This window comes from Ascaphus truei, chromosome 1, assembly GCF_040206685.1.
Source record: "Ascaphus truei isolate aAscTru1 chromosome 1, aAscTru1.hap1, whole genome shotgun sequence".
In the NCBI taxonomy this organism is placed as follows: Eukaryota; Metazoa; Chordata; class Amphibia; order Anura; family Ascaphidae; genus Ascaphus; species Ascaphus truei.
Genome location: NC_134483.1, coordinates 36,523,865 through 36,548,465, shown reverse-complemented (window position 1 = coordinate 36,548,465; position 24,601 = coordinate 36,523,865). Strand labels below are relative to the sequence as shown.

Sequence of the window (24,601 nt, the reverse complement as noted above, 5' to 3'; positions counted from 1 at the left end):
TCAAAAGCATAGGTGGGTAGGCACTCCCCCCGCTCCGCCCCCTCCCCCCAGTGCGGCTACAGAACCCGCATCATGAGCGGTCTGCGACGCAGCAGGAGATCACCACTCCTGAACAACCCCTCCCACACTGTGAGAGGAGCAGACAAGAGCAATCGATCCCAGACACGTCTTCCTCTACCGGTGGGGAAGGAGAGTCTGAAGACCAGAGCAATCCATCCACGATAATGAACATCACAAGAAGGGAGAGCATGTAAGGGATTCACATCCAACTTATAGTACATTACATATGACAACAATAAAAGTTCTAATCAGAAATCTATCCAACCATCATTATCATATTATCTCCCTTGTTTAACCATAAAAATAAAAAACAAAAAACACATTTATTAAATCACAGTTAAAAAGCTAATCTAATGTAAAAAAAAAAATATATGAAATATTAAAAACAATGTGATGAACTTCTAAATCCTCCTAAGAGACAGAACAGAAGAATTGAGGAGAAGGGAAAGAGGGGAAAGAAAGGGAAGGGGGGGGGGAGGAGGAAAAGGGAGGGGGGGGAAAGGGAAGGGGAAAGGATTGGTCAAAAAGCAAAGAAAGAAGTTTGGAGAGAAAGAGAAAGAAGGAAAGGAGATGACAATAACAAAATTGACATAAAACAAATCCTTCATATATCTCCATCAAGAAGAATTGAGGAGAAGGGAAAGAGGGGAAAGGAAGGGAAGGGGGGGAAGGGAAGGGGGGAAAGGGGGGGGAGGGGGGGGAAGGGGAGAAAAGGAAAGGAAGGGGAAAGGATTGGTCAAAAAGCAAACAATTGTTAGGATATTCATACTTATTCATACTTGTTTACTAGATGGATTGAAATCTTTAAATCTTTGAGTTTCTTAAACAATTCTAAATGTTTTACATTACATATATGCTTTGCTGACTGGATTAAAAGGCTCTTGATGGAGATATATGAAGGATTTGTTTTATGTCAAACTTCTTTCTTTGCTTTTTGACCAATCCTTTCCCCTTCCCTTTCCCCCCCTCCCTTTTCCTCTTTCCCCCCCCCCCCCCCCCCCCCTTCCCTTCCTTTCCCCTCTTTCTCCTCTCCTCAATTCTTCTGTTCTGTCTCTTAGGAGGATTTAGAAGTTCATCACATTGTTTTTAATATTTCATATATTTTTCTTTTTACATTAGATTAGCTTTTTAATTGTGATTTAATAAATGTGTTTTTTGTTTTTTATTTTTATGGTTAAACAAGGGAGATAATATGGTAATGATGGTTGGATAGATTTCTGATTAGAACTTTTATTGTTGTCATATGTAATGTACTATAAGTTGGATGTGAATCCCTTACATGCTCTCCCTTCTTGTGATGTTCATTATCGTGGATGGATTGCTCTGGTCTTCAGTCTCTCCTTCCCCACCGGTGGAGGAAGACGTGTCTGGGATCGATTGCTCTTGTCTGCTCCTCTCACAGTGTGGGAGGGGTTGTTCAGGAGTGGTGATCTCCTGCTGTGTCGCAGACCGCTCATGATGCGGGTTCTGTAGCTGCACCGGAGGGGGGGCGGAGCGGGGGCCGAGCAGGGGCGGAGCGGGGGGAGTGCCTACCCACCTATGCTTTGGCTTCATGGGATGGGGGAAGCATCATATGGATGGTGATGCTCCTTTGAAACGCCGGTTATTACCTGATTTTGGCGCCAAAACGAAAACACAGGTAGGGTATATAAGAACTGTATCTGAGCTATTTGTTATACTCCTTGACAAAGAACTACTGTTCGAAACGCGTAGGAGGGGGACCATCCCCATTGGAGGTATTATGGGGGTTTATTGCTTGTCCCTACCTCAGGGATCTTTTGGCCCCACAGAAGATGTTATGTCTTATTAGCCTGAGTTCCTTTCTCCATCATTTGTGTGATCAAACACTGGAGCGCAGTTGTCACTACAAATTTTACATAGTAATTCTAACTACCCTGGAATGGTTTCTCCTCTACTTCTACTTAATCACCATTACATGCCGTATATTCCTCCCTGGCCTGGTTCTTTTCCTTATGGAGTAACCTTGGTTCAATAACGTTGAGATCACTTATCCCACTGCCAACGTGTACATCCTTCTAAATATTATTATTTTATTTGCTTGTTATTTTCCCCTTAAAATTACCTGCTGTATATTGGCAAATAGGTAGCTCGAATCGAAGATATGGCCATTTAATTACCATTCTACTTATTTAGTGATGAATGTTGAACATCAATAAATATAATGATGGTTCTGAATCTTTGAACCTGAGATTGTTTACATTTTGACTAGCAGGATAATTATCAGTAGTGTAACCCTATAACAATTAGGATGCAACACTTTTTAGAGAACATGTTTTTATTAAACATGAAACAGATTTTGATTTGTGTGCAGTTCATTATGTACAGTATCTAAACTCTGAATGCAATAAACCTTAAATTCATTGGGTTTTTTTGCACTTTTAATGATGTGGAAAAAAAAACCACAAAAATATATTACTGGCAACTGGAAGATTTAAAATGAACAGAAAGTAATTTTGCTTTTAAACTTTAAAAATAGCTTTAGAAAACTAGTGATGAAAAGTTTATATTGCCCACAAGTTTTAAGTATCTCAGTAATTAAACAAATCTATACTGGTTCCCAACAGCTTTCATCAGATCAAGAACAAAATAAAATTTGATAGAAAATGTATGCGTTTCCAGGTATCGAACAAGTAATAAGCTTGCCCTGCAGGAAAGAGAAACAGTTGAGTCTAATACTTACTTGATGCTATGAATATGCTGTGGTGGGACATCATTATTTGTGTTGAATAATCTCATTCCCAGCTAAGAAGATGTTACTGTAAGCAAGAATGTAATTAAGCTAGGGAACGATGAGAAATCGCAACATGAATGGGGAAATATTTGACTGTCATTTCTAGTTTGCACATCATTTTCAGCATAAAATAATATTTTAGTGTATCTTTACAAGTTCAGATGATTCAATGAGATGGAATTTTAATTCAGAATAAGCCAGGTCTCATAATTCTAATATAATATATAACCAACTTCTTTCAAGCAAGTTTAAAGGAAATAATTTAATTTAACTAACAAATGTGAAATACATATTTATAACTATTGCTCACCAAATCATGCATATTTTATATGAAAAGTACATTTTGTTGCTTCAACTGATAAACATTTTGGGGGTCCTTTATCAGACATCTGTATGAACAAACATACAGTATTACTGTGTGATACAGTACAGTACAGGATGTAGTGTTTTTAATGTACTGTATAGCAAACAGTTGGTTCCTGTTAATGATCATCTATAATTACTTACAGCATCAGGACTAATACGTCTGGTTTAAGGAGGTATAAATAATTCATACTGCTGCGGCAGGCTTTATTCTTACTAATCACTGGCTTGTACCTGGCATGTTCCTGGAATGTGACACTTTTCACCCGGAGCATGCCGGGCTCCTTTTGCCTTCCCAGCCAGGGGTCATGCCCGGCTGACGCGCGGTTGATGTGTTAATTAATAATGGTTCAGGATTTACTAGGCTGCAATGCTTCGCGTGTCCGCCAGATGGCATAAATTCATGACTTGTAATGCGCCGAATCAGTAATGTGTCGGCTTGCAGGTGTTTCGTTTAAAAAAGATACTGTACCACAGTGTGCCATTGTAACTTGGCCTTGGCCTTGAGACTGAAGGAAGAGTTGCCAAAATGTATCAATTTAGGCTTTTCATATTAAAGAAAGACAAAGACCAGTTTTAGTTTGTGTTACACTATTCTCCAGAGACCCACCCGCCATGAGTGTTCAAGTGCAGCCTGCTTTCCAAAAACCTGACAGAAGTTACACGTATTTGATATGGGCCGCGATTAATGCAACAGAGGATAAGATGGCAACAGTTGCTCAAATGTATCAGTATTATATCGAAAAATATGACTTTTACAAATTTTTGCCAACTCCTCATACGTGGAAGCGTGCAGTAAGGAAAAAGTTATGTAGTGACCCCTGTTTTCACCGTATTGAGCCACAATTTGTTGGAGGGTATTGGTGTGTATCACCGGGTTTTTCCCGTATCTATGATCATGGAGGCGGCAAAAGGCGAAGAGTCATGTTAAAACCAACTAAGAAGCGACAGTCGCTGCCAAGCAATGAACCAGCACCAGCACCAGCACCGGCTTCCAATGACGGTCCCACTGTCAGTGACAACCCTGAGCCTGAGCCTGAGCCTGAGGCTGAGCTGGATTTGGCGTGCAGTTTTGATGAAGCTTGCATGTACCTAAGCGATTTCCAGCCTCACCTGCTGACATCAGATGGACGAGTCCCGCTGACAACTATCGACGTGGATGATGAAGAAAGCTGGACTGGCAGTGGACCGGCACCGGCGCAAGCTGAATGGGAAATTCAATGGTGAGTACTGTCTTGTTGCCGTATTATTTTGGTGGGGCTGGCTGGGTACTTCTTTAGGGGGCTGACCATTACTGTACTGTACTGTACATTAAAACTTTTCTTTTTGTTTTTTCTCAGAAAAGAAAACGGCTAATGGGGGGATTTCGATGGATAATATTGTACTGTATGCTGATGTTTTCCGGCCATACAGTATACTGTGTAATAAACCCTGATTAAATAAAACTATGCATTTATTCTACATATTCAGTATCGTTTCATTATTTGTCTTCCACAGTATACTGTACAGTGGTATACAGTGCCTAACATCTATGGGCAAAAATAATTTTATTCCTAGGTGCCCTAGAACAGAAGTTCCCACGCCAATTGCCCGTGAACTTGACCGCGGCCCTAAGTAGTTCCCACGCCAATTGCGCGAATATAATGTAAAATAACCCGTTCTGTGGGTCTGAGCGGGTTGAAATTTACCTGGTCCCCATGCGGGAGGACCCTTGCCATAGTGGCAAAATATCAGCCTTGCACGACCCCCGGAACCGGAGGTACCAAAAGACAGTTTAAAAGCACATTAGCAAAGTGGCTTTATTTCTGCCATGCAAGTCAATGGCAGAAACCTAAACTTTAACATCACCCTGACTCCGTTCTGTTGCCACGAGAGGGTCGCAATTTGCCATGCAATCCTGCCGCAACTAGGACTACATGGTGACCGAATATGGGCCCTCTAGCTCGAACCGGAGTTGTGGGTTCCAGGTTTCTGCTCATTCTGACTTAGCCGGTTCAAAGCTTTCTCCGCCATTTGAGGGGGTTCCTAACATCTAGGGGCCAAATAAATTTTATTTCTAGGTGCCCTAAAACAAAAGTTCCCACGCCAATTGACCTAGTTCCCACGCCAATTGCCGTAGTTCCTACGCCAATTGCACGACCAGGCAGTAAAAAAACAGTGCAGCAAGCCTCTACATTTGTTACACTGGCAAAGGAGCAAATGGAAACAATGTGAGGCAATTCAACATGATCTTTTATTGGTGGAGTCAGTACAAAAACATTTATTTACAATATTGAAACATTTATAAAGTGCACAGCAATTCAAAACATCAACACACAATAATACTTTACAGTACATTCTGCTGCCTTTATTACATTCTTCTGCCACAAAACATTTTTGGTGCATGGGGCACAGGGAGTTAAAGTGACTTGCTTTTTATGTACTACAGTACTGTATATTTGGGGGTTTATTCATCCAATTATTATGATTAACTGCCTTTTGAAATGACACTGCTGTTAACTACTGTATGTCAGCCACACACCTCCAGAGTTTTTAATCCCTCCCTAGCCAAGCATATTGGCATTGTGTTCTTAATCCGCCCATAGCCGAGCTCCAAACACTCAGCACGCCTGCTTCTAATCACACCATCCCCCTCCCCCAAGCCTTAGAGGCCTGTTGTTTGAACGGTAATGCTTTGAAAAGTCCCCTCTCGAATTTGAAATGTAAATCTGATTTGCAAAGCACTGTGAGAATTGAGAGTACACTGAGACAGTATTTCATCAGGGTGTGAAAATATTTGTCAGTCACTAATGTATGGTTTACAGTCACATGTTTTTAATACAATACAGTACATTCTTTAATATCTTTAAAATAAAAATATATAAATCCTGGTATAAATCCTGGTAAAATATTTTATAAATAAATAAAATAATTCATTGGTGCACTGTAGGGGTGGCTGTAAATGATTATGATTCGCAGGAAAGTGAATAAATATTTATTTTATTTTAAAAATAATCAGGAATAATACATACAGTAATGCAGTGTTTATTACGTTATTTTGGCAGCTTGAAATTGGATAACCATTTGGAAAACCTTTGTGAAACATGGGGAAACATGAGTAATGCACATTTATAAGAATATTAGTTAATACTACAGTATATACAGTACAGTACTGTAATGTACTGTCTAATATACTGTACTGTATATACTGTATACACTGGCGACACAGTTTATTACACTGCGGCCAGATCCGCAAGCCGGGAGATTTCCCGGCTTGCTAGTGTCCGCCCCTCGGCGTGCCGCGCGTCATAGACGCGCGGTCACGCGTCTTCGGGAGCCTGCGCCCCCTGCACGCACGTCCAGGGCTCCCCGAGGGAGCCCTGGTGTCCCGCGATCGCGGGACGGCGGCAGGGGGTTCCGGGGGACCCGGCGGACCCAGCAGCGGTAGGGAGAGCGCCCCGATCGGAGGGCGCTCTTCCGCTGCTTCGGCGCGCGCCCGTCACCCTCGGGCGCGCGCCAGGCTACTGCTGCGGCCAAGAACGGGCAAATGCTCGAATAAACTTGGCCGCAGCAGTAGTAAAATTAATTTTTCTTTAGTCTTTATCTTTTCCTCATTCTGTCTGCAGTACAGTAGTTCATTGAGAGAGGAGAGGTTTTGTGTACATCATTGCTGCTGTTTATATACTGTACATTTGACTGTACAAGCAGATTTGACTGGACACAGCGCCCCCATCCCCCTTGGCCACCGCTTTTACTGGAACGACAAGAAAACCAAAAATGTGTGCAGTTACTGTACTGTATTATGGCAGAACTACTGTACAGTAGGTGGCTGGTGCAGCTTTCTCTGGAAAAAAAAATGGGGCAGTTACTGTAGAAGGCAGTTACTGTAGTACTGTCAAACTAGTGTACTGTATACTGTACTGGAACTACTGTATACTCTGACTACTGTTAAATTCTGTGTACTGTAACCTGATGGCTGGTGCTGCTCTCTCTGTAAAGAAAAAACTAACTACTGTATACAGTACTCTTACTATCTGGAAAGAAAAAATCTTTGCCATACTTACCTGTAACATACTGTACTTACAATACTACAGCACAGTACTACTTTCCTGATGCTTTGCCATTACGCGCGATGACAATGGGCAACACAGTGGCAATATGGTCTATATATTTATTGCAGCGTTCCACGGTGAGTACATCGTTCCAAAAACTCAGTATGCCTTTCAACAACTCGTCCTTTTTGGAGGGTTTCACCACTTTCCGGATATGGTCCTTCAGCTGATGCCAGACCATTTCGATCGGATTGAAGTCTGGCGACCTGTCATTGGAAAGAAAGGACAATTGGTTTAAGAGCTAAAAACAGTGGGGAACAAAAATGGGACACGGTCTACTGAATTTACTCCGCTGGCGTCTTCACCCAGTTGATGCCGCGCTCAAGGATATGCGCCTTTGACGCAGTGTGCTTGGGATCGTTGTCCTGGTAGAAGCGGTGACCATTGGTGAAGTCGCGTGTGATGTATTGCACTATCTCGGGCACAATGTTGTCTTGGAAGTAAGCTTTATTCATGATTCCTATAGCAAGAAAAGAAAAGTGCTCAAAAAACTGCACAATAGTACAGTACGGTAAGGTAACACTAGTCAAGTACAGTGCATTAGGCGACATTATATTTGATACATTTTACCTTCAAAGATGACAATGCATCCCGGTCCACGCCTAGAGATGGCACCCCACACATGCAGCTTCACAGGGTGTTTTGGCCACGGCTTCAAAGATAAGCGGCCTTTTTTGTGGAACGCAAATCTTGCAAATCTCTCCAGCGACACAGTAGACTCATCAGTGAAGATGCAATCCTGGAAAGTCTCCCCGCTGTCGATCCATGCCTGGGCCTGGAGCACTCTCTTGATTTTGTTTGCATCCCGTATCATGGAGTACGCTCTGTAATGACAAGAAATAAAAAAAAATTGCGGCACAGTGCAGTACAGTTTGCGAAACAACACTTTTACCTCCTGTACTGTCCAGTACTAACCTCACACGTCCATATTTCCATCCAATGCTGCATCTCATCTTCTTTATGCTGCTCTCGGATACAGTCATATTGTGCTTTTCCTGCAGAGTGTATTTGACCCTTAATGCACTCCTCTCATCATTCTCCTCACTTATTTTGTCCACCAGAAGAGTTGTCTCCCTACAATGTAAAGAAATTATATTGTTTTATTAATATGCAGCAATATAAAATGTATATAAATGTAATGTTGTAATATACAGTACATTAAATACTGTATAAATAGACAAAATATATACAGTACTGTATACTGTTGTACTATAAATATAAAAAAACAAAATAAATATACTGTTGTAATATAAATATTAATATACAGTACATCCTATTCAGTATATACCGTTGTAAGATTAATTGAAATATACAAAAAATGTATACTGCTGTACTATAAATATAAATAGACAAAATATATATATACTGTTGTACTATAAATATAAATATACCAAATAAATATACTGTTTTAATATAAATATACAGTACATCCTATTCAGTATATACCGTTGTAAGCTTAATTGAAATATACAAAAAATGTATACTGCTGTACTATAAATATAAATAGACAAAATATATATACTGTTGTACTATAAATATAAATATACCAAATAAATATACTGTTTTAATATAAATATAAATATACAGTACATCCTATTCAGTATATACCGTTGTAAGCTTAATTGAAATATACAAAAAATGTATACTGCTGTACTATAAATATAAATAGACAAAATATATATACTGTTGTACTATAAATATAAATATACCAAATAAATATACTGTTTTAATATAAATATAAATACACAGTACATCCTATTCAGTATATACCGTTGTAAGATTAATTGAAATATACAAAAAATGTATACTGCTGTACAACTGTATAAATATAAATAGACAAACTACTGTACAGTATGTTGTAATATTAATCAACAGAAATAACAACAGTATTACAGTAGATACAGAACTGTACTGTAGATGTACAGTACAGTTTTCTATATTTTTTTTTGTTAAGTTTTATAAATATACTTACGCGTTTGTTATCCTTGGTGCCTTTTTCCGGTCTCTGTTTTTTCCTTGTGCATGATAGATCACGGTGGTTAATGGCACAACGAGGTCAGAAGTAGCTAGCCAGCGTTGGATAGCAGCAATTCGGTGTCCGCTCCTGTACATCTCCTTAATTCGCATGCTGAGATCCTTTGAAATCTTTTTAACAGGCATTGCTGCGAGTGGAAAGAAATACAAACACAAGAATGTATATTCGATGTTTAGTCGATGTGTATTCTATGTGCAGTCAATCCACAAAATGGATGGTGTATTTATACGGTAATGACTCACACGCCCACTTTCAACACCTGTACCTGGCCGCCATTCATAAAAGGTCACTCACTTTGCATAGGCCACCACTCCAGGACCTTTATCTGAACTTGCCCTTGTCCAGATACTGTACTGCATTGTGCCACCTGCTTCCATGGAGCATCCCCGGTTCTATGGACCCAAGAACCCACTCACCTCTGCCGTGCCTGTCATGCTGAAAAAGCGAAAGGCAGGAGCCGTTTCCACGCCATGGGCAAAGCGACAGGCTAAGGCCAATAAAGAAAACCTTCTGCTGACCCCAAAGGTTAAGGGTTTTCTTAGACGTAAGCCTCATTATGTGAAGAAGATATACGGTAATACGCTCTCTACGCAAAACGAATGGCAGCCAACCCATCGGACCCGCAGACCACTTCCTCCCATATGCTTCGACGACTCTGCTTTAGCTGTCCCGGAAATCTTCATCCCGTCTTCTCCACCCCCATCTTCTCCGGTTCCATCTGACGACGCTGCCGCCTCTGAAATCCACGGGTCACTGTCTCCTTTGCTCTTAGACGACTCTGCTTCTCGCCCGGAAATCCAAAGGTCACCTTCTCCATCCCTCTTCGAAGACGCTGCCGCTTCTCCTCTACCGGGTATCCACAGGTCACCTCCTCCACTCACCATCGATGCCGCTTCTCTCCATGGAACCCCCATCTCATCCTCCGTTGCACCCATCCCCCCAGATGTCCAGACTCCATGCACAAGAAGCAGCTCGTTGGACCGGATGCTGAATGGGATAAGTTTGGATCTCCCCGGGAATTCTATTGTGCTGGCAAAGATAGATCTGCTTCTGGAGACAATGCTAAATGTGGAGGAATGGGTGCTACAAATGGAGCAAGGGATGGATCAACGGATGCTACAAATGGAGCAACGGATGGATCAACGGATGGAGAAGATAGAGGCTGACATTGCGGGCATACATTATTTGCTGGGTGCTAATGCCCCTGTTTCCCCGACGCCGGAGCAGGAGGGTGACATGGATGTGATGAATGGGCCCTTCGACCCCCTTCCATCACCAAGCGCCCCCCCTCCACCACAAAATGTAGTGTACATGTATGCCGTTGAGGAGGACATGACAACCCTGTCAAGACCACGCCAGGAGACAACACGGCGACCACGACCGGAGGAAAGCTTCCTCCCTGACATCCTACCATCGCCCGTCGCCTCAAGCACACCCATTCCCAAAAGACCTACACCCGCTCGCATCGAAACAGTGCCCGACATCACCCTGCGCGATCTGACAGCAGCGCTTAGGGAGAAGTATAGGGTGATGAGTGCTGGTGTACCCCACAAGTATGCCTTGATCATTTTTAAGCACCATGTTCCCTACACGTTGTACTGCGATTGGGTGTTCAAAGTGAACTACGATGGGAATCGCGTGAAAAAGGCCCTTCCTGCCAATTTAAGGAAAAAGATTGTGGAAGAAATGCAGCGCTATTACCCTGTTACAGATCCTGTAATGAGAGGCGTTAGAGACTGCATTAATGGCGTTTTGCGCCATGCAAGGAATCGGCCATGGATGGACAATGTGGAGGACTGTCAGTGAGACCATAAGGTTGTGCTGAACTGTATTGTACTGTACATGTTTTGCCCTACAGTACCTGCTGTACTTAAACAAAGGAGATGTTGTTGATTGTTTTTTTTCACTGGACATGCACAACTCCAGTCCCTGAGGGCCGCAAACAGGCACGGTTTTCAATGTTGCCCTGAAAACCTGCCCTGTTTGCTGCCCTCAAGGACTGAACTGGTGCAGGTCTGACTGACAGTGTTGCGCACCATCCCACTGTACTGTATACAGTACTGGGTTTCTTTAATAGAGGACATGTTACTTAAAAGTCACTTTAACTCCCTTTGCCCCATGCACCAAAAATGTTTTGTTTTGTTGATGGTTAGAATTGCTGTGCACTTTATAAATGTTTCAATATTGTAAATAAATGTTTTTGTACTGACTCCACCAATAAAAGACCATGTTGAATTGCCTCACATTGTTTCCATTTGCTCCTTTGCCAGTGTAACAAATGTACTGTAGCGGCTTGCTGCACTGTTTTTTTACTGCCTTGTCGTGCAATTGGCGTAGGAACTACGGCAATTGGTGTGGGAACTAGGTCAATTGGCGTGGGAACTTTTGTTTTAGGGCACCTAGAAATAAAATTTATTTGGCCCCTAGATGTTAGGAACCCCCTCACTTGACCCCAACAGGGTCTCAGCAGTAATGGCGGCGAGAAAGGGTCACGCCGGTGAGGAGGGTCCTACCATTGAGCGCAAATGGCGGAGAAAGCTTTGAACCGGCTAAGTCAGAATGAGCAGAAACCTGGAACCCACAACTCCGGTTCGGTTCGAGCTAGAGGGCCCATATTCGGTCACCATGTAGTCCTAGTTGCGGCAGGATTGCATGGCAAATTGCGACCCTCTCGTGGCAACAGAACGGAGTCAGGGTGATGTTAAAGTTTAGGTTTCTGCCATTGACTTGCATTGCAGAAAAAAAGCCACTTTGCTAATGTGCTTTTAAACTGTCTTTTGGTACCTCCGGTTCCGGGGGTCGTGCAAGGCTGATATTTTGCCACTATGGCAAGGGTCCTCCCGCATGGGGACCAGGTAAATTTCAACCCGCTCAGACCCACAGAACGGGTTATTTTACATTATATTCGCGCAATTGGCGTGGGAACTACTTAGGGCCTCGGTCAAGTTCACGGGCAATTGGCGTGGGAACTTCTGTTCTAGGGCACCTAGGAATAAAATTCTTTTTGCCCATAAATGTTAGGCACTGTATACCACTGTACAGTATACTGTGGAAGACAAATAATGAAACGATACTGAATATGTAGAATAAATGCATAGTTTTATTAAATCAGGGTTTATTACACAGTATACTGTACGGCCGGAAAATATCAGCATACAGTACAATATTATCCATCGAAATCCCCCCATTAGCCGTTTTCTTTTCTGAGAAAAAAAAAGAAAAGTTTTAATGTACAGTAATGGTCAGCCCCCTAAAGAAGTACCCAGCCAGCCCCACCAAAATAATACAGCAACAAGACAGTACTCACCATAGAATTAAAATTCATTTTCCCCCAGATGTTAGGAACCCCCTCACTTCACCCCAAGAGGGTCTGAGCATGTACTGTACAGTACTGTACTTTAAAATAAATTAAATATGCAATTTTACTATTACTGCGTGCGCACGCACAGACTGTGTACTGCAGGTTGAACCGCGAAGGTATTAGACTTCAGAGACAACAGCTCGCAAATGCCCCCATGCGTTTTTATACGGCATTGCAGTATTGCAGCCAGCGGGAATAAAATGCTTAAATCACAGCCGCGAAAATAACGCTATATACCCCGGGAGAAAACGACACAAAACCGCACATCACCGGGGTCCTCTGAAATTCGCAGAGCTAGCCAAGTAAGAATAAAGTTGGTCGCCAGTGTACATATTCCATGCTTAAATTTTTAGAGAAAAAGATCCAATGCATTGAATACTCATTCATTATTAAAGCATGACTTTTCAAAAGTAAACTGTATTGGTTTATAAACCAATGCAAACATCGTTTCAAGCAGAGGTTCTTCCTTGTATGGCTCCTCTTCTCAAAAATGAGAATTGGTCACACCAGAATCTCACTGGCGTCTTAGATAGAATATTACCAGGATGAGGTTCCAGAATGAGATGCAGGGGCTTATGTAGTATGTATGTGTAGCAGGGTTCCCCCTGGCAGCCCTCACCTGCGCAGAGTTGCGGGTACCGCCACACCATATCAAGGAGCTGAACGGGCAAGCGTGTCGCCGGGAGCCCCCGGCAACGTTGGAGGCAGAGCGCTGCCATCTTGCGTGCGTTCGCGCATGCGCGGGATGTCGCACATGCGTAGATTAGCCTCAGGAGTACCGGTGGCCATGTTGCAACTGGCGCGAGGTTCGCTCATGCGCGGTGCGTATATGGAGACGCGGCGGCCATTACATGTAGTGCAGAGACCCCTAGAAGTAGCGCAAGAGCCGGTAGGGCTAGCGGTGGCCATAAAAGGGCTGCCCAAGCACAGTGCACATAGCGTACGCGGCCCCAATGATAAGAAGAACTACAGCCCCCAGATTGCTTATGGGTAGACAGGCCACCTGACACCAGGGTGCCAATAGGGCAGGGAGCTTCCCCTGAGGACAAGATACATTGTTGTGTGCAGACAGGAAGAGTTCAGTTGGTGCTGGGTTAAGGTAGGGGGAGGTAGTGTGTGCAGGGAGCAGTAGCCCCTGCCACTAGGCCAGGCTACACCCTAGGGCCCAGCAAGGCCCAACTCACTTTTAGATTGTGTTGCTGTAGGGAAGGCCCCCCGCAGTTAGGGACTTTGCCCTTTTATCAGTTAGCTTAGTTCAGGGACACAGCTGCAGTTCTGCGAGCTCCTGACAAGTGTGGTCTGGGATCAGACCTGCATCACTCAAGATAGAGACTATCTGTGTGGGTGAGACTATCCGAATTGGAAGAGGACATCATTGCTGCGGATTCAGCGTTGGACGCAGACGGGTCCTTTCCTGTTGTTTGCTGTACCTGGGTGCAGGAGCCCCGGGCAGGAAAAGTCACCAAGTGCACCAACTTTAACCATCATACCGGTTCCTTTCAGGTGCTGATCACGCCTTAGGGGTGGGTTGCGGGACACTTGGGACTATTAATGTAGGGTGGGGGTTTATGGTTCAGGAGGTCAGTGTCATAGAGGGACACTATTGATGTTGATGTAACTGTATTGTTCTTGTTATATTTTACTGCATATAGTAAACCATGTATATATATATACTCTGGTGTGTATGTGGTTACTATATGTGGGTCCTGTGTCAAGGGTCATTCTATACACCTAGAATCCTACACAGGTGGAGGCGCTGTAAGCATACGTTCCAGGATGCACCCTAGGCTCTCACTGGCGGAGGCTCAGACCTTCTGTGAGCCTAACAGGTATTGCACCACATCTGGTAACATATGTAGATTTCCCCACATGATCCCTTATGGGTGGAAAGTGTGTTACACATGCATGTATGTATATCTTTATTTATATAGAGCCCACAGTGTACTCAGCGCTTTACAAAGACAATACAGTACAGGGAATTATAATACACTAAGTGCAACAAAGTGAGACAATAGGAAAGGAAAACCCTGCCATCGAGAGCTTACAATCTAAGTGGTACAGTATGTTGGGAACAAAGTAGGGAAGAACGGAGACAGACACATAGAAGAAAGTAAAATGTCAAATTTAGGTAATAAAATATGGAGAATATCTGAAATTACAATTCAGAAAATAGCGGCGCATTCACAGCAGCAAAGCCAAGTACAAATCTTGGGTGGGTAGATGGAGTAGCGTCTGGCATGCAGGGACGCCTCTGTAGTTGCATACAATCCACGAGGCTTAGCCACAGAACAGGAAATGACATCACGGACAAGGTTTGACCAATCCCAACGCACGGCAGAGGGATTCCGATATTAGTGTATATATATATGTTTAGAACAAACAACAAGAAAGTGAAACCAGCAGCAAAAACACTGAAGTGATGAATGTAGGGTATATTCACAATATGTTGAGAAAAGAAACCGCACTCCAAGGTTTGCAGGTGAGTGTGATCCTTCAACTTGTTTCTCCATGCGGCTTCTGGATAGGAGCACTCCAGCAACTCAAGAGATCGCTGAAAGGGGATCTCCAAAAATTGGAAGAAAAAACACAAAGCGCACCAGAGATAAGTATAAGGATTGTATTAAAAAAAGGTAAAAAATAAAATATATAAGCACTTACAATTAGATACAATGTAAACACTGCTCGTGTGGGCTCCCAAAGAATTCCTTCAGCGCCCTGCTTCGGTTGATTCCCACTTTCCGCGTCTGGAGTAAGGGACCATAAACAAAAAGCTTCAGTAGCCTATGGTGGCCAACGGCAGACACACTTCCTCCACTCCGCATAATTATGCAAAACGCGTAGTTCTGTTTAGGAAGTGTGTCTGCAGTCGGCCAGCATAGCCTACTGAAGCTGTTTGTTTACAGTCCCTTACAGCGGAAGCGAGAATCAACCAAAGCAGGGCGCTGAAGGAAGCCTTTGGGATCCCACACGAGCAGCGTTTACATTGTATGTGTACAGTTATTTCTTGTTTTATTAATAAATTGTTACGTTTTAAATTCTGGTATCTGTCGTCAAATGCCGCCACCGAGACAGTGGAGAGAGACAACAGAATATCATTGAATCAGAAAGAAAAGCAGCAAGCCATTGTGTACTGTGCATCAATCAGAAACTCAACCCTTCTGAGTACAATTCACTTACATATGAGCCATATGAGCCATATGAGTGTGCTTTATTTATAGTTTTACATCTGGCATTCCCTCCGTTCATATTTATATTGGCACCAACCATGGCTGTCTTCTTTGCTTTGAGACAAAAAAAAGGGATCTAGTTGTGGCAGGAAGAACCAGGGCAGTGTACCAAGGATCAAACAAGAGGATCCAAGTTGTAATCACAGCAGTCACTCACACATGGCCGTGTTGGTGTTTTTATTATTGATTTTATTCCTTTCAATTACACTATGCCTTCTCTCCACCCCCCCTCCCCTTTCCTTTCCCTCAACCGGAATATTATTGTAGCCAGGTCCCCCAGACTGACCCTCACCTCCGTTGTGGTGAGAGAGTCAAGGAAGGTTACAGGGAGCGTTCCGGTGCACCAGAGGCTCCGCGGCGGCCCGAGTGTTCAGGGCGCCGCCATTTCTGTATTCGCGCATGTGCAGTAGTCCCGTAGGCGACGGCGACACCAGAGAGGTTGCACATGGCAGTAAGTGGTTGCGCGAGCGCGAAGCACTGACCAACCAGAGGAGGTTTAGAGTAGGGGACTACAAGTCCCATGAGCCTAAGCAGGACCAGGTGACGGCTGGGAGCCAATAGGTCAAAGAGACTGAGCAGGGAGAGGTTAGGAGGTTGCACAGGGGAGATCGTTGGGCAGAGAAGACCGGGAAGGGGAAGAGGTAGGAGCTCAGTGTGTAGAGAGGCAAGTAGCCTCTACACTAGGTCCGCATACCCCCAGGCCCAGATAACCCCTGAGTCCCAGTCAAGTCTAGTTAATATAGGGACAGGCCCTAGAATAGGAACCTGTCACGTTAGTGTGTGTGGAGCTAGGGACACAGAGACTGTCACAGCTGCATCTCAGAGGTTTGGGACCAGACCTCTCCAGGAGTACCATCAATCGCCGGGTGGAACCGGCCCGGAGGACATCACAGCCAGCCCCACCTCGTCGGATCCTTTGTGAAGACCGTTTGAGGGCCGGAGCGCAGGAGCGCTCGGCAGGTAACACCCAATAAAGTGGTGTTAACACCCAACCAGGTGGGAGGCGGCTACAGGACTGACGTCATCACGTGATGACGTTCACATGCCGGGCAGAGGGTGAGAGGCACTGCTAAGTGCCGATGTATGCATGAAGGGATACAATGTTTATATGCAATAGACACTCTGTACTTTATGTGGTGTTGTTGCCTGCTGAATTCTGAGCGGGCAGCTAACTTACATCAGCGTTACTTTACTGCGCAAGCTCTGACGAGGGCTTGGTTTATTTGATAGGGGCACGGTGTGTTTACAATTACCCTACCCTGAGTATTCAAGTGTAACTGCTGTTTATTACTGCTGCATTATATGTATCCCTTCCTCCCCTCGCCTAATTATATGTGGTTGCTCACTTTGTTTCTGCTACCTACTATCGTACTTGCTATAGTGGCACATTTGAATTAGGGGGCCATAACTCGATACGGACGAGATCCGTGCCCCAAAGCTGAATATTACACTTTGTAAGCTCTTGTGCACTTAGCTATCGACAGCCAAGATAACAACTTATTTCTGTGTTTTGCCAAGACATTTATTGTTTTCTGCGTGTTGTGAGGCTTTAATAAGCGTGTTTCAGTGGCACATTTGAACTAGGGGGCTATAACTGGATACGGAGTAGATCCGTGCCCCAGAGCTAAGTACCACACTTTGTGAGCTCCTGTGCACACTGTTCATTAACACTTAGATTACCATTCTACCTACCTATAGTTAGGCTTGTTTAACCCTTTATTTAGGGATCCTCCACGACCAGAGTCATTTCAACATTTTAGCCTATTGTGGCTGTACTAAACCATCATTAGTGAGCTCTCACTCTAATGCTGTATATTTTGCATATCATTTTTGGCATATACCTTTGCATGGTCAGTCCACCGTCCCCTGTATCTATTTTACAGGCTTTTTAACCTTGTCATTGCTGAACCAGGGGGCTGACTATCCAGTCATTGACTGTTCATCACTGCTAATTAGCAGATAGGTAGGATCTCTACCTTTCTCCCTAGATTTCAGTTTGAGTATTGTGTATTTTTGTCTGTTTTGTGTGTTGTTTTACCACTGTCAGTTGTTCATTTATTTCAACGATTTTGACACTATTTTAACTAACCTAATTAAAGCATTTTAATTTTAAGTTTATCATCATTACATTATCACATACAACGAGTGCTGCCCTGAGGGTGTCTTTGTTCTCTAGTAATCATATTAGTGGCTGCACAGTCACACACATGCATTCACCTTGGGGGTTTATGGTGTGGGGTATTGAACACAGTGTGGCGACACGGTGAAGGGTCGCGTCCTGCGAGGCGCGTTAGTTATTGTGTCTCCTTGAAGAGTAACATAGACAGGAATGATATATGCATGGTTATGGTTACCGCTAGTAAAGCTACTGTTTCTTTTATATGCTGTGTGAGTAGTACTGTATTATTGTCCTGTGAGGAGCAACTCCCGCTCTGCTGGGAGCCATCGCAGGTGGAGGCGCTGCACCTGGTAAGAAATTATCCCTATATATACATTGCCCCAGGCTCTCCGTGGCAGAGGCTTAGGCCCTGCAAGCCAACAGGTTAGACAGCATTGGTAGTATACTGTATTCAGAAGGAAACAGGACTACATTATATACAAAGGTTTATTCTAATAGTTATTTTCTCTCCTGCTTTCTTTCCTGCTTACCGTATTTTGTCCATCCATACTACATGAGGATCCAGGGAAGTTCCTTTTCTCAGTTGAGCTACATCAAAGAGTGGGGCCAGAATTTTTCGCTTTTTATTATTTTGTTTTAACAAAGACAACACCTTGCTTTATAAACTGAAGGATTACCCTACACAAACCCTATTTATTTCTTCTAGCATACTATTGAGGCAGCGCCCCAGTTTCTATCTTAACAAGGGGAAAGGAGGTTGGTGTGTTTTGGGGGGATTCTTGTTATTTCAAAGAGTAGGAATTGGTAAATAAGTAAGTGCGCTTGTACCGAGAAAGAGCTGTGTGAACAGGGTAAGGTGGGAAGGTGGAGAGGCTTCATTATATATCTGAGCAGCTGTAACAGCAGGAACATCAGCTAATGGCAGCTGCCAATTTCGCTGTGAACCTGGTGTCATTTCTAAAGCAGTCTGAGGTGCAGTAATCTCAATCCTACACCCACTGCATAGAAGTGCAGGGGGAAGAGATGATTGTATTGTATGTCTTTATTTATATAGCGCCAAAAGTGTACTCAGCGCTTCACAAAGAAAACAGTACAGGGAATTATAATTATACAATAAGTGCAGCAAAATCAGACAATAGGAAAGGAAATCCCTGCCCTGAAGAGCTTACAATCTAAGAGGTTTAATGGGAAACTTACAGAGACAGTAGGTGAGGGAGTAAATGCTGTAGATGGCAGTGCTTGGTCACAATGTGTGGTAGGAGTGACTGTGGGTGTGGGACAGTAGCCATGAGTGCAGGCTATTGTGATACTTGATTTGTGGGGTGAGATTTAAGGCTGGTCAGTAGTAAATGAAAAGGTTAACACCATTTACAGGGGAAGAGATGGCAGGGACACATGAGTGAGATCAGGTGTGTATGTCTGACTTCAGGTTATGGGGAGATCCCCAGTAATGGGAAAGAGTAGATAGAGGGTGTGAATAGAGGATTTGTGTGGGTGGTTTTTTTTGAGGGGTATAGAAGTTGTTGGGAGAGGGGTGTATAAATAATGGTGCAGTGGGGAGTGGGGAAGTTGGAAAGAACAGAGACATTCCCAAATGAGTGAGTAAACAGTAAACAGAAAAAGCAGTAGGGAGGGCATAGTAAGATGCAGGAGGAGAGACTTCACAGGTAATGGAGGATAAAAATGAACAAATAATCACAGATGTTAAAAGAGAATGTCTCACAGTGGAACGTTGTAATGCAGAGTCCAGATCTTCCTCCAATCTTCACGTCCAATTTCAACTCGAAAATTAACTCTTGTAGACACTTTAGATATGACACTTATGATGTGACTCTTTTGATGTTACACAGCCATATGGCTCAAAGCCAAGTTACACTGACTTAAGTACCCTAATCACATGCATTTGACTAACACTTAGGGAGGGGTTTGCCTAATCAAATCAGACACACCAAATAGTTAATTAGATTATCAATTCTCTCTCAATTGATTGGAGTCAGCATACAGCATACAGACATACCAAATTGTTAGATTATCAATTCTCGCACAATTGATTGGAGTCAGCATACAGCATACAGACACATACCAAATTGTTAGATTATCAATTCTCTCTCAATTGATTGGAGTCAGCAAACAGCATACAGACACATACCTGTTTGAAGAAATTAATCAGAATATTAGTCCAGATATTCAGAATGCATCCATGATTAAAGATAAAGAAAGAAAACATCCAGCGATGATTCACTCCAAAATTAACTCTTGTAGACACTTTAGATATGACACTTATGATGTGACACTTTTGATGTTACACAGCCATATGATCATAAAGTTATTCAAGATGTGTCCAAGGTTAATACTGTCCACACTGGTTTAGTGGACAGGATTAGTGAAGGTAAAGCAATTAGGGAGACTGTCTCATGGGCTGCCTTTTCTGTGACTGGTATTATTTTTCAGATAGTCTGACGTGACGGGGAGAAAGCTGAATCAGATACCCACAGCGCAGATAATGTGACAAGCCCTGATTAAGCTTTGCGAAACGCGTATGGTGAGAGACAGTGTCTAGAGTGTGAGACCCTAAACCAACTTTAAATTATTTGCCAAGTTAACACAAGACGAGATCTCACGTAATGCAGAAGCATTTGGAAGGACTGTGTGCAGGACGCGACGGGCATTTGACCCGAGACGGCCGAGCAGAGCATACTCATTTTGGGATTATCCTCTATGTGCAATATCTTCATATACATTGTGAGTGCTGTGTGCATTTTCTATGTCCTTTTAATGTATTAAATTAGATTACACAATGGTTTTTGTCTTTGCTATCTTTTCATACCTCTACATCTGAGACGACATTAGCCTGAATGGATTTAAAGCCCAGCGGTGCTTGTGTTGGATCTCTGCCCTCTTCACAACATCAAACCGAGTGGACCTGGAGCCAAATAGGATTGATGCCTGATACCTCTCTATTTGCCTGACAAAGAAGCTTTCTTGTGAATGTGGACCATCAGAGTGGGAAATGCCCCTCTCCATGACATATTACACTATGTTCGTCTTTTCCTTTGCAGTATAGGTTTGTTTTATTGGATGTCTTTTGAAGCTTATAGAAATACTCGCAAGGATAGTCAACACACTTGAGCTGTGCCCTAAGCAAAAGGGAAAGAAGAAGAAGAAGTCTAAAAACAGAAGAGGCAGTAGCGTTGAGGAATTGAAAGGTATAGCAGACCACCTTAATTACTTTTTTTCAGTATTAGCAGTTGAAGTTAAAGGAAAGAAAACACAGTTAGGCCACAGGAATATAAATGGACAGGAGGTGAACACAATGCTATTTAAAAAGTAGAAACTCCTACAGTACTTTAACTTTCAAAAGCGGAAGTGTAAAAAGCCAATGGGGCCAGACAAAAATCATCCAAAGATATTACAAGTGCTTAGGGGTGTGCTGACAATATGTAACAATTCACTATTAATAGTTGAAGTTTCAGATGATTGGAGAACAGCAAGCGTAATCCTACTTCACATAACTGGAAGTAGGGCATACGGTAGACCGGTAGCTACAAGCCAGTCAATAAATAATTATTGAATATCTAAAGTCCAGTAATTTACAAGACCACAGGCATCATAAATATACTTGGGGGGAGATCATATCAAACAAATCTTATTTTTTTGATTGGGTGTCTAAAGTAATAGATCAGAATGGAACAGTAGCTGTAACCTAGCTAGATTTTAGTAAGACTTTAATACTGTCCCACATACTGTACGTGACTGATAATATAAACCAAGCAGTGGGAAAGCCATCAGGGTGCTATGTAGTATTGGTAGAGGTATTCGCATAAAAAAAGAGAGTTATTGATGCCACTTCATAGATCATTGAAAAGACTTCACGAATTGTGTTCAGTTATATAGACTATATCTCTAAAAAGACATGAATAAATTAGGGATTGTGCAAAGAAGGGCTGATAAATCGGTGCATGGTATACAGCATAACACTGATTAGGACCTTAATATCTACAGCTAAAAGGTGAGACGTGACGGGGGCTAAGATTACAACTTTTAAATACATAAAGGGTTTCAACAAATGACAAGAGGGAAACATATTTCAGAGAAATAGAAGTGCTAGACAAGAGGTCATGATTTGAGGCTGGAGGGTGGCAGGCTCAGGGGAAATGGGGAAAAATAGTTCTTCAGTCAAAGGGTGGTCAATTTGTGAAATAGTCTATCACAAAAAGTGGTAGAGTGTATTAAACTAAAGGAAAATTAAAATGCTTCTGATAAACATAAGACTATCCTAAATAGCCAAGTCAAGAAAGTCAAGGATCAAATTGAGTCTGAGGGTTTACAGTAGACTACGAGTGCCAGTTCCTATTTATCTGCTGTCATATTTTTCTGTATGTTTATACTGCATGCTATTATTTAATTGTACTGTTTGATAAAGGTTCTTACATTTGCATATCAGTTGATACACTATCAACAACTTGTCTGAATAAACATAATTATGTTTCTAACATGTGATCAAAATATTGTATTCATCAACAGACATGAGGATTACCAGATGGCAACATTTATAAATCTACACTTCAAGCATAAAATGGCACAATTTGTCATTGATTGTTAAGGAGCAGTGGGCAGGTGTTCTCCTAATCTACCTAATGTGTTGACAGCATTTGTGACAGGTGGGGCTTAATAGGAGTGTGTTATGGTTCTATTCACTGAGCATGAGATTGTCATGTTCAAATCAGGCAAGATCAAATTTAGTAGGAGATAGGCTAAAAAATAATTTCCCTATTTATAGTGATAGACTCTGTAAAAATATCCATAACTGACCAACTCTTTGAGCCCTACACTACTGATCGTTTTAATAGGAGTGAGTGCAGGTTCAAGTCACTGAGCATGAGATTATCATGTTCAAACCAGGCAACAGATCAAGTTTAGGGGGCTTATTCTACATCCACCGAATTTAGCCGAACAGGCCGTTTTTGGCAGAAATTCTCCTTTAAAGTCAATTGGGAACCTTGTCCAAAAATGTCCCAATCTGAGTTTTGGTGATTAAAAAATGAGCCCTTTAGTTGCATATAGGATAAAATGTATTTGTGTATTTGTTTTTCTAAGATAGACCTTTTTATTTAGCCTAAATTAACATCTTCATCCATCATACAGTATAGAGATTTTCGTGGCCAAATAGAGTTTTGAATAAAAATAATAAAATGTCCTTGATTTATTCAAAGCAGACAATCACTGAGATGATATAAATGTTGTAATCGCAAACTTATCACAGTTGTCAGTGCTTCATGTTTAATAGACAACTTTTACTGTCATAAGCAAAGCCTCTTATTCTAACTTTATCTCAGTTTTTATCTTGTCATTCTAAGAAACAAACATTACAGTAAATTGCATTTCAGTGCAACTTCATAAAAGGGTCATTTACATAGCATCAAGATACATTCACAACATGTGTGAACATTTGATTAAAATATTTCACTCAAACGGCGCAATTACAGGTTTCCTGCCCCATCATTGCTTTGAAAAGCACATTTCATTTCTTTCATCCACTCAAGTTTAAATCTGGCGTACACATGAAATACTGTAGATGGATAAGATTCCCAGAGCCCATGAAGTCTAGTCACAAATGCATTATCCCTGCTGTGCTACTCTCAACATTGCATTCTAATGCACTGTATATTGAAGACTGCACTTATCACCTACTGTACTTCCCCATGTTATATTATCGTATATAAGCTTATTTTACATACTTTGCTGTTACATTTTCAAAAGCGAAATAAGCAATTCCAACACATCTCTTACAAACACACTTTCTCTCTTTCAGTTAATGTTCCGTAAGAATGAGCCGGTAGGCTGCAAACATTTCTAATCATGACCTCAGCCTGAGCCTTGAAGCACTCATTAATTCTTGCACAATCCTGCACAGTCTGCAACTGACTCTACGGTGTGTTTCGGATGAAAACTTCATGCCATTCCAAATTTATTGTCTATACTTTCCTGATATATATTCGGTATCACCATTTTTAATCACCAAAACATCCAAAAATGGAATTCTATGACTATGCAGTCCCAGTAAACGCAAGAGCAACATATTGCAATAATGAATCATATCGTAACTCATCACATGTGCCAACCCATATTAAAAGTATGTTGTTTATAATGTGTGTAGCATAGTGCCCCATGCTACTTATTTTTCTGGCCCCAACACTGTATGTCCTGGTAAGGAGTAGGCAGTGTTGGGGTAAAATCCCTCATAACATGAGTCAGCATGTGTGTTCACCATGAGATAGATGATTTGTTGTGGTCTCCAGGTGATAGCTGGGACCATTGGAGCATGTACACAGGGGTGGGTTTCCTGGAGGGGTGCTGCCCTCTTACCGGGCCTAAGGAGTGGATCCTCCCCTGTGGTATAAAACATGGCATCCTTCCAAATTTAGTCTGTTCTGTTCCAGATAGCCTCTCCTTGAGGAGGTGGCTGGAGTCCCTTACCCCATCAAGGGGTTAGGGAGCTTTGTATAGGCTCTAGGGGCCTCAAGATCCTTGGGTTGATTCAGGGAAGGTTCCTGCAAACTATGTTCTAACCCAGGAAAGAGGGGGGGGGGGGT

At 42.4% G+C, this 24,601-nt stretch overlaps 1 long non-coding RNA gene across 2 annotated transcripts in view; it reads right to left on the bottom strand.

Moving 5' to 3' along the window:
* LOC142468907 (uncharacterized) overlaps positions 1 to 24,601 on the bottom strand; it is a 53,006-nt gene that overhangs the window by 4,998 nt on the left and 23,407 nt on the right. Inside the window, exon 3 of one of the 2 annotated variants that reach the window (XR_012788903.1) lies at positions 2,762 to 2,860. This is a non-coding gene — a long non-coding RNA (uncharacterized LOC142468907). The remainder of the gene's footprint in view (positions 1 to 2,761; positions 2,861 to 24,601) is intronic. The other variant, XR_012788902.1, reaches the window with a different exon arrangement.